This window comes from Fukomys damarensis, unplaced genomic scaffold (genome assembly GCF_012274545.1).
Source record: "Fukomys damarensis isolate Sample0158 unplaced genomic scaffold, DMR_v1.0_HiC HiC_scaffold_26, whole genome shotgun sequence".
NCBI classification, from domain to species: domain Eukaryota; kingdom Metazoa; phylum Chordata; class Mammalia; order Rodentia; family Bathyergidae; genus Fukomys; species Fukomys damarensis.
The window spans coordinates 1,179,783-1,189,396 of record NW_022900938.1 but is presented as its reverse complement, the minus strand read 5'-3'; the positions used below and the strand labels follow the sequence as shown (position 1 = coordinate 1,189,396).

General features: G+C 48.5%; 1 pseudogene; it reads left to right on the top strand.

Moving 5' to 3' along the window:
- Positions 1-477: 477 nt before the first annotated feature.
- Positions 478-3,474, top strand: LOC117283419 (annotated as a pseudogene).
- Positions 3,475-9,614: the final 6,140 nt, after the last annotated feature.

Genomic DNA, 9,614 nt, shown 5'->3' with positions numbered 1-9,614 from the left:
GCGGTGGGGATCACAGTCACTAGTCCAACCCATTTAACTGGTCACAGAATGAGAGATTCAAGTGGCAACACTCAGGTGCCAAGACAAGGTGCACGTGCTTGCTGCAATGGACAGTGAAAGTGGAGCAATGATCAGAACCGTCTGACACATGTGGACCTGTGGTGCTGGCTGACTTGCCAAAAGTGAAACAGACCAGAAACCTATTAAATCTTTACTTGATTTGTATGTTCAGAAAAATGTAAGGGCAAATGAACAGAACCCTATCTCAAACCATAGTTACAGAGAATCACAACCCCTCAACCACTTCCCAGATTTGAGCCAGTTTGCAGACCCAGAACCACTTGAAGGAAGGGGAGGTTGGGCCTCCTTGGGAAAGGACCCTGCTGCATCACCAAAAATTTATACGGTCATTCTCCCATCTTTCCCAAAGGGACCTGGGGCATTTTACCAGGGTAACCATACACTGGGGGAAGGGAAATGATCCGACATTTCTGGAACATTGGTTCTGAGCTAACACTGCCTCTGACACATCACCGTAGCCCTCCAGTAACAGCAGAGCCTCATGGAGGTCGAGTGATCAGTGAAGTTTCAGCAAAGGTCTGGCTCACAGTGGGTCCAGTGGGTGCTCAAATCCATCCTGTAGTCATTCCCCCTGTTCCAGAACGCATAGTTGGGGCTGATATGCTTAGCTCCTCACCTGGCAGAACCTCACCTTGGCTCCTTAACCTATAGCGTGAAGGATATGATTGTTAGGCCAAATAGAAGCCATTAGAGTTGCCTTTGCCTGGTAAAATAGTACACCAAAAGCAGTAGCACATGTCTGGAGGGATCACAGAGATTAGCACAACTATCAAGGACTTGAAAGATGCAGGGATGATGGTCCCCACTGGATCCCCGTTTAATTCTCCTATCTGCCCCATGCATAAGGTGGGTGGGTATTAGAGAATAACAGTGGATTACTGGAAACTGAATCAAGTGGCCACTGCAGATCTCCAACTGCAGAGCAGAGTTGTACTAGATATGGTTTCCTCGCCTGGGCAGATGAACACACTTCCTGGTACTCGGTATGCAGCTATTGATTTGGCAAATGCCTTCTTCTCCATACCTATCCTTAAGGCCCATCAGAAATAATTTGCTTTCACCTGGCAAGGCCAGCCATACACCTTCACTGTCCTACCTCAGGGTTATCTCTCCAGCCCTGTGTCATGACTTAATTCACAGGGACCTTGAGCACCTTTCCCTCCCAGAAAGTGTCACACCGGTTCATTACATTGATGATGTTATGCTGATTGGACCAAGTAACCAGGAGGAAGCAATCCCTTGGACTTGTTAGCAAAGCATTTGTGACCCAGGGGATGGGAAATAAATCCAACTAAAATTCAAGGTCCCCCTTGAAATTTCTAGGAGTCCAGTGATATGGAGCATATAAAAATATCCCTTCTAAGGTAAAAGATAAGTTGTTGCATCTGCCTCCCCCTACAACCAAAAAAGTGGCACAAGTAAGGCTGTCTTAATTACTTTTCTCTCATACTGTGATAAACACCTCACACCCAAAGTTAAAAGGGGAAAGGTTTATTTAACTCACATTTTGGAGAAGTATCAGCCCATAATTGGCTGGCTCCACAGCAGGGTGGCATCACATAGGAGAAAGAGTTCATGGAGGGCAGAAGGTGGCAAAACAATAAGGAATGACAGTAGCTCTTTCTGTCCCTTATACCTTATCCAGGCTACATAGGGTGAAAAGCACTCACAGCTTTAATCCTAGTGCCCTCAATACTAGCACTGCACCGGAAATCAATTTCAGCATCACATCCTCAAGGTCCAGCCACCTCTAAAAAGCCCCACCCATGTCTGCATGAGTTTCTGGGGGGACATCCAGACAGAGTCATAACATGGGCCTGTTTGGATTTTGGAAGCAACACATTCCTCACTTCAGCCTCTGGCCCCTTTACCAAGTGACTCAGAAAGCTGCTAGTTTTGAGTGGGGCCCAGAACAAGAGAAGGTTCTGCCACAGGCCACGTGATCCAGCAGATGCAATGGTGCTTGAGGTGTCAGTGGCAGGTAGAGATGCTCTTTGGAGTCTCTGGCAGCCCCCAGAGGCAAACTGCAGCAGAGACTTTTAGGATTTGGAGCAAGCTACAGACTACTCTCACTTTGAAAAATAGCTCTTGGCCTGCTACTGGGCCTTAGTGGAAACTGAACACCTAACCACAGAATACTAGGTTACCATGAGACCTGAGCTGCCTATCCTGAGCTGGATATTATCTGATCCACCAAGTCATAAAGTTGGACATGCCTAGCAGCAGTCCATCAGTAAATGGAAGCAGTACACACACGATCCAGCCAGAGCAGGTTGAGGGTACAAGCAAGTCACATGAAGAAGTTGCCCAAATGTCCACCACTTCTACTACTGCTATATTACCTTCTGTCTCCCAGCATGCACCTGGGACCTCAGAGTATATCACGATCAGCTGACAGAGGAAGAAAAGGCTAGGGCCTGGTTTACAGATGATTGCACACACTGTGCATGTGTTAGTTAGTTTTATCTTTGCTGAGACAAAATATTTGATGCCCAAAGTTAAGGGGGAAAGGTTTACTTAACTCAGTTTATAGAGGTTTCAGTCCACAATTGGTCAGCTGCATGGCAGGGTGGCATTGCAAAGGAGAAACAGTTCATGGTGGGCAGACAATAGCAAAGCAACAAGGGGACCTTAGCAGTGTCTTTCTGTCCTTTTTATCTTGTCCAGACTACTTAGGACGGGCAGCGCTCACACCCGTAATCCTACACCATGAGCCTAGCATTGCACTATGAATCAATTCCAGTGTTACACACTCTAGATCTGGCCGCCTCCCCCACCTACGACCACACGAGGCTCTGGGGAGCCATCTAGACACAGCGATAGCATGGGTGCATCACCCACAAGTGGACAGCTGCAGCATTACTGCCCCACAGGGCATCCCTGAAGGACAGTGGTGAAGGGAAATCTTCACAGTGCATCGAACTTTGGGCAGGGCACCTGGTCATACATTGTGCCTAAAAGGAAAAATGGCCAGATGTGCAACTGTTATGCTGATTCATGGGCTGAAGCCAATGGTCTGGCTCAATGGTCAGAGACTTGGAGGGAACATGACTGGAGAACTGGGAACAAAAACATTTGGAGAAGAAAAATCCATATGTGAATAGACCTCTCCATATAAGTGGAGTGAAAATATTTGTATTCCATGTTCACTTAAAGGTGAGCTCAGAAGAGGACTTTAATAATCAAGTGGATAGGATGGCCCATTCCGTAGATATTGATCAACCGCCGCCCTGTCACTGCCCAATGGGGTCATGAGCAGAGTGGCCATAGTGGACGAGGCGGAGGTTATGCGCAGGCTCAGCAACACGGACTCCCACTCAGCAAGGCCGACCCAGCTAAGCCACTGCTGAATGCCCAAGATGACAGCAGCAGAGACCAACACCGAGCTCCTGATGTGGCACCACTCCTCGGTCTCCTGGAGACCATCAGCCTGTAACCTGGTCCAGCTGACTCTGCTGGGTCTCTTTCATTATGGCGTAACAGCACTGTGTCCTTAGTGGCATAGACACTTATGCCAGCATGAATGTGCTGTCCCTGCATTAATACTGCTGCCAAAGCTACCACCTACGGATGTACAGCTACCTCATCCGCATCATGGAGTTCCACACAGCCTTGTTTTTGACCAAGGAACACATTTCATGGCTTTTACAGTGAAGCAATGGGCTCATACTCATGGGATTTACTGGTCTTCCCATGTTCCCCAAATCCAGAAGCAGCTAGATTGATAGAAGGGCGGATGGCCTGTGGAAGATGCAATTACAGCACCAGATGGAAGGCACGCCTCCTGTCTTGCAGGCCTGAGGAAAGATTCTCCTGAGCCTGTATACGCTCTGAATCCGCACCCACAATATGGTATTGTCTCTCTCATACCCCGGATTCATGGGTCCACGAGTCAAGGGTAGAAATAGGAATGGTAACACTCACCACTAACCCCAGCAAAATTTCTGCTTTCTGTTCCCATGACCTTATGCTCTGCTGGCCTAGGAGTCCTACTTCCAGAGGGGAAAGGCTTCTACAAGGAGGCACAAACAATGATTCCATTGAACTGGAAGCTAAGACTTCCTCTGGAAATTTTGGGCTCCTCATGCTCTGAGTCAAGAGTTACAGTTTATCCAGACTGCCAAGAGGGAATTGAACTGCTCCACAAATGGCCGGGGATTTAGCTCAGTGGCACTGTGCCTACCTCACTAGCACAAGGTCCTAAGTTCGATCCCCAGTACTGGAAAAACAAAACAAAACAATGATCTGCTCCACGATGGAGATAAGGAAGGGTACTTAGGGGTGCAGGAGATCACTTAGGGCACTTCCTTGCATTATCATGCCCTGTTATTAAGATCAATGGGAAACTGCAACAACCCAATCCAGGAAAGATGACAAATAGCCCAGACCTTCAAGAATAAAAGTATGGTTCTGCCACTGGGGAAAGAACTAAAGGGCTTGCTAAAGGCCAAGGGAATACAGAATGTGTAGTAGAAGAAGATAGTTATAAATAGCAGCTACCATCCCATGACAGAAACTAGTATTGTGGTTGTCACAAGTATTTCTTTCCTATCTTATTAATATACTTGTGCATATATACACATATTTAAGCAGATATCTTTGTTTTCTTTCTCTATATTAAGATACCATGTGCCATAACATTGAGGGAGTTAATATTGGTCCCTTAATATTTTTAAATCTACATTAAAATTTTAAGTTATGGAATTTCAGGTGTAAATATCACCCAGAGAAAAATTTTGCACAGGATGGTCTGTCATGTTAGGTGGAGTTATGAACTTGCTATTGTCTTTACTTGGTGATTACGTATAGCTGAAGGAGATATACCTATAGTTTGGTTTTTACATATCGCTTGGTTGTCAGGATAACCAGGGGTGGAAAGCTTATTGACTTGAAAGCCACCTGGGGGATGGGTGGAACAACATCTGGATGTGCCTGGGTGGGTCCTGGAGGGTGACCTTAGGGTCTATACCAGTCCCTCATCTCCTTTCAGTTCTGTAACTTCTATCAAGTCCTATTTGTTTTCCCTTAAACATAAATTCTTGTTATTCCTTTGTTCCTTCCATGCATTTATGTTTTCCTTTAAATTTTTAACCACATTTCAGAGTGCTAAGTTATTATTTGCACCATCTCTGTGGCTTCTGGCTCTGTTTTTGTTGGTTCAGGAGGTCAACGTCCTTGTCACGTGTTCAGTGCTTTCATTAGATCACAGGCGTTGTGGGTGTAACACTGAGGAATATAAAGACTTTGCCGTCTTCCTTAGCATACTGGATTTTTTGTGGAGGCAGGTATCTCCTTCCCAGTCTCCTTGGTGTTTCTGAGGATTGTCTCTAAGCTTTGCCGAATGGGGTGCAGCCTGTATGCCAGGGCCCACTGAGCCTTTTTGTGTGACCACCACGGGCTCCAAGGGCCCCTGCAGCTTCTCATTCTGACTGGTGTGAATCCCAGAGCTCTTGGCCCCCAGAGCTGCACCTCCGCCATCCTCCTCTCCCCAATCATTTGGCTCTGCCCAAGCTCGCAGATCTCACTACGCTGTGCGCAGGCGGTATTTGCTCAAGGATTCAGAGACCCCTATGTGGATGAGCACAGCTCTTTTGTTCCATGCATCCCTCCCCATTGGCCTCCGCTGTGCCGTGAGTGCCACTCTGCCTCTTGACTCAACAGACCTGCTCCCCTCCAAGGCCGCTGTGCTGTTGCCTTGTGCTGCTGTGGAAAGGGCCCCCAGGCAGGCGACTGTGGGGCTCTGGGCTTTCTATTATCTTCTCTGTGGAGTCCCAGTGATATGCTACTTTTGCCCAGCATCTGAAAACAGTAATTAATATTTTGCCTAGTTTTATGGCTATTTGTAGCGAAAGAGCTAATTATTCTATTATGGCCCAAGAGCTTTTAGTTTTTAATCACAAATGTGTTTTAAACTTTATTGAACACATTTTTTCACCTATTAGGAATCTTGTGGCTTTTCTTCTATTCATTACGGTGGTGAATTACTTTAATAACTTTTCTAATGCTAAAATTTCCTCATATCCCCGAGATAAGCCCAAATTGAAAATGAGGGTATTTTTTTTGTATTTTTTTAATACCTGCTAGATCTGTTTTTAGTGTCTGTACCTCTTTTCAAGAATGAGATTAGTTCACACTGTTGTGTCCTCTTGCTGTCTTAGATTTTATATCAATACACTGTGGTTTATGTCCCGCGAAAGCCCATCCAATCAGAGAAGAGGCTTTGGGAAGGCGATTGGCTATCAGGGCTCCTGGCTGACTTGCTGCGAGGAAGTGGTCTGGAGGAAGAGGAGGTCCGGGAGCGGTGGACCGAAAGGTTCTATCTCCTTCCCGCTCTTCCCTTGTCTCTGCTGCCTGTTCCCTGTCCACCACGCCCTGAGCAGCTCTCCTGCTCCACCCGTTTTGCCAAGCCATCCCACCTCAGAGCCTGAGGACTGTGACTACAACACGAGCTGAAATAAACTTCTCCTCCTTCAGTTACAAGTGTCAGATATTTTGGCCCAGCGATGAAGGTGAATTAGCCACAAAGTCATGCCAGTCTTTTAAGAGAGTATTTTAGACTCTATCACTGCTGTGACAATTTACTGTAAATTTGGCGACTTGAATAACACAAATTTGTTACCATGGAGTTTTTTTTGTTTTGTTTTGTTTTGTTTTGTTTTTGTTTTTTGAGACAGGGTCTCACTACAAAGTTGAGACTGACCTGGAACTCACTATGTAGCCCAGGCTGGTCTCGAACTCACAGCGATCGATCCTCCTGCCTCAGCTTCCCTAGTGCTGGAATTATAGGTGTGTGCCACCACACCCGGCTACCTTGTAGTTCTTGAGGTCAGGTGTCCAAAATTCATCTCCCTGGTTGCCACTGGGGCAACCCAGGGCCATATGCAGAGCAAAGGCTCCTGGGAGGGCCCACTGGCTTTCTTCTTGCTTGGCCTTTTCTATCTCACAGGGTCCACTGTGCTCCTGGGCATGTGGCCCCTTCCAACCAGCAAGCACCTTACCACTTTCCTGTCCCCTCTCACTGATGAGGGCAAGGGGCCAATCGCCCTCACCTAGACAGCCATCCGGGCCATCTCCCTCTCTCTGGGTTTCCATGCAGCTGCAGACACTTTCCTCAGGGACAGTACCAGGTCTCGGGGCAGGATGTGAGTATCTATGGGAGCTATTAGTCTGCTACGACGAGAAGGGACACACTCCCCAGTCTTCTTCTCTTTGGAGGCTTTTGTTTTACATGATGAGACATTTCTGTTCCTTGAATATCTGATAAAAAATAACCTATAAAATCATATGATATGTTTTAGGGGTATGCTTAAAAATTGTCAGCGTGTGTGTCTGTGTCTCAGAATAACCAAAATGAGGTGGTAAAGTTTGAGTGTCTAGATTAGGCTGCCTTGGCTATTATACTCTTATAGTTCCCTAAATATAAAAATCCTACTCGGGAACTTCCTGTCTACATAAATGACAATGGCAGCCATATCAACTCCCTCCCCCACCTCTGTCACCGAAACACCTGTCAGTACGGTGGGAGGCTCCTCCCTAGCCCAGCCAGAGAGCCCAGAGGACAGGGAGCCTAAGGCATACCACCCTCTTGGGTGTCTCCAACACAGGCACTCTGTGCCTCCCGCCAGTCAGCTCTGCCTATGTACCACTTCCCTCTGAGAAGGCCTAGCCCTGCAACCTCTAAAATTGGTGCCTCTGGGCTGGGCCTGGATGTCTCTGATGTTCCCAGTCAGAGTTGGAGTAACTGGATCATATAGCCACAGTGGCGTGACAGGGAGGTTGATTTCAACATCCCTTGAGTTCTTTTCCACCAGCAAATTGACAGAGCAGGAAAAGTCTTGGCTGGGAACCCAGGACACACCCAGCTTCCAGTTTCCACTCTGCCACATGTTCCTGGCCATCAGCCTTGGTTTAAGGAAGAAGAGGCTGGACTGAGTAACACCGGTTACTGAGCATTCATCCCTTGCCAGCCCCTGTGCAATTCCTTCCATTCAACCCTGGGCTTTCTTGGGTTGCAGAAACCGTGGGGCATGGAGCTCCTTATCCCCGGGTGACTCCTCAAAGCCTGTTACCCTGATGCCAGGCCCAGGTGTCAGCATGTGGCAATGGCAACTGCACACCTCCTGCAGCGTGAGCTCCTGTCATCCTCAGGACGAGTCTGCCAGGCTGACTTATTCTGCCTGTCCACACATAAGGAGAACAGGCCCGATGAGACTGAATAGGTGTGAGGACAGCTCGTTAGTGAATGTGATCTGATTCTGTAGCCTGTCTCAAAATTGCTCTTTCTGCTTGAGTGTATCAGGCAGGGTGAACACCACACTTCTTCCACCATGGTGAGCCTAAAGGAGCTTTGGGGCCAGCCTGGGTCCCTGACCAGTGCTGCTTCCCTGGGAGAATATGCTTATTCACCCTGAGGACTGACTCCAAATTAAAAAAACTTAAAACACACACCCACACACACACACACACACACACACACACACACACACATTCTCACTAAATCTAACGCAAGTGTGTGTCTGGGGTAAAACACAGCAAACTAAGGCTTTGTCCATCCGGGTGTATTCCCAGCTCCTGGCCTGCTCCCTTGCTTTTCTCAACAGCACCTTCCTGGTGAGCTATCTTTACCCAGCGCTCCCCTCAAGCCTGTCCACTTCCTGTACATCCATTAGATCTTCAAAAGTGTCCCAAGATTATTCTTCAAAGCTTTTCCTTCTGAGGTTCACTGCTGGGCTCCAGTGACTGCCATTTCAACTCCCAGATCACAGCTTCTGTCCTGCCCTGCCCTGCCCTTACAGCTGGCCAGGATGGCAGCAGGAACCAGCCAGATTGGGGAGCAGTTTCCAGGCCCAAGAGCCCTGGTGACCTCCAGAGACATGAGGAAAGGTCAGGGACAAAGGCCAGTGTCTGCACCGCCTCCCTGTGGAGGTCCCATCTGAACCCAAGGTAGGTGGAAACCCAAGGCCAGGAAGCTGCAAGAGGCCAGCTGGGGTAGGAGTCGAGGGCTATACAGCCGTGGCACCAGTCTGGAAAAGGACAGGCCTGGGCACAAGTGACCAGTGGAAGTGCGGCACTGTCCTCCTTCCTCATCTGTCTGGGAAGCCCTGTCATGTGTCCCCTCTAAGCGGCCTCCAGCTGACTGAACCCACCACACCCTGAGGTCCATGGGGGACGCTGGAAAGCTCTGCACCACCCAACACCACTGAGCCCCATAGGGACACCTGAGAAGGGCCGGCAGCAGCTCACCCCCGGGGCCACGGACGGGGCCACAAACAGGCCGTCTCTGCTCACCCCAAGTCACCAAGTGTCTGAGGAACGGTATTCATGCCCAAGTCCAATGCTCCTGCAGTCCTCAGCACCCTGCAGCAGAAAGCAGGTGCTGGAGGTAAGATTCCCAGAGTCTGCGATGTCATACAACGCCGCCAAGGTCACCGGGTTTTCCAGGCCCCACAAGCGTTGGGCAAAAGAGCTCAAAGCACAGCTGGGATGTCGGGCCGCTTACCCAGCTTTTCCCGTGAAGCACCTCGCAACTGCGT